Source organism: Pinus tabuliformis, chromosome X (genome assembly GCF_031772625.1).
Source record: "Pinus tabuliformis cultivar Carrire ecotype Pingquan chromosome X, CPIR1, whole genome shotgun sequence".
In the NCBI taxonomy this organism is placed as follows: Eukaryota; Viridiplantae; Streptophyta; class Pinopsida; order Pinales; family Pinaceae; genus Pinus; species Pinus tabuliformis.
The window spans coordinates 1373124637-1373126405 of record NC_142308.1 but is presented as its reverse complement, the minus strand read 5'-3'; positions in this window follow the sequence as shown (position 1 = coordinate 1373126405).

Sequence of the window (1769 nt, the reverse complement as noted above, 5' to 3'; positions counted from 1 at the left end):
AATTTAGCAGCATTAAAAACAATGAAACATCAATCTCATGCACACATTAACACAATATGTAACCTAGGGAAAGCATACAGATAGAAACCCCACAGTATCTGTATATTATAATGACTGAGAACATGTAACAATACATAGTACAATACTCCTCACAAGTACTCAGTACTATCTCCACCTGTTACACACAAAACTAGCTTAGATCTGATCAATCACAACTCAAATCTCCTCCACTGCTTTGCCTGCCTTCATTGCACAATCTGCAAGAGAAATCACGTGAGAAAAAGCTACAATTTCCTTGATATTGGCCCACACTATGCAATCCTCATTGGCATAACTCAATCCATGCATGTGCAGAATCTCATGCACAACTGATAGTCACAACTCACCCTTTCACTTACCTCTAACACTTGTCTCTGTTGAATTGTCCATGCACTGAGTTAACTGATGTATTCTTTAGTTCCTTTATGAATTAATAACTAGTGAATTAATTAACAATCATTTCACACAACTCATCACTAGTGTATTCTTTAGTTAGACTAAATACAACTAGTTCAAGTAAGTCAAACTGAACACAACTCCATCAACTCCACATCCAACTCCACAGAACTCACATGCATGAGTTCTAACTGAAGTCATCCATGCAATAGCTCAACTAACACATAATAAACCACGTGATTCCTTTTGTCAGCTGCATGTGCCACATCCACAGCTCAAATTGAAGTGCTCGAAGAGAATAAGATAATGTTTAAAGTCCAAATATTACTAAGGGCTAATAATATTTGACTGTTTCTATTTTTAGCCTGGAAATCTAAAAATAGACTTTGATCACTCCACTTTGAACCAAAAATAGAAGTCCATCTATTTTTCCCAACATGACCAATCATCCATAAACAACATCCGGCAACTCATAGACCATGATCCATATGTCTAAAAATAGACATAGTCTAAAAATAGACTTTGCGCCAAAAATAGCCTACGGGCCCACTTAGTGAAGGCGACTCCTTTCCACTAAGCTCCATCATCTTGTTGCATTGTCAACACTCCCTCTCAACAAGATATGGATTATCAGTAACCCTTATCCTGCCTCTCTAGAATGTTCTGCATGCAACACATTTTCTCGGTCCACTTGCTCCAACAACACTTGGAACAAGAACACTCCCAACTGACTACTCTATTGGGCTAGGAACATACTTTGATGCTGAAGCTCTACCTGCTACTGACAAGTGATTCCTCTCTGACATTTGTGTTACTACAACATCTCCATGCATCTCGCACCATTGCACACTTCTCTGTGCCACCTAGCACCGTGCAAAACACTTGTGCCTCTCACTTTGCTGCAGCCTTCTAGCTATGCGCTGTCCTGGGATTCCCTACATTTTCGCTTTCTCTGCCACTCCATCCACACCTGTCTCTACCCAATCAGTCAATTCCTACTACTCCACATCGGGGCTCCCGTAGCAAGGTCTCATCCAAGAGGTTGGGTACGTCAAGGATCTTTCCCCTCCTCCTTGGGACGATCAATACACATCACCCCACCTCCTACTTGGAGGTATGGCTGCATGTGATCCCTCAGCCCACCTGGCTCGAACTTTCCCCCTACTAGAGGTCTCTGCATGAGTAGATGTCTCTACTTGATCTCCTCTCAGCTTCCCTTGTTGTGGCTGCTCCACAACCTCTTCAAGCTGCTACACCAATCGTGGCTCCTCCACAATCGTCTGAGACATCTTCTGGCTTTGCATGTTGAGAGGTAATATACGCTCCCTCTCAAC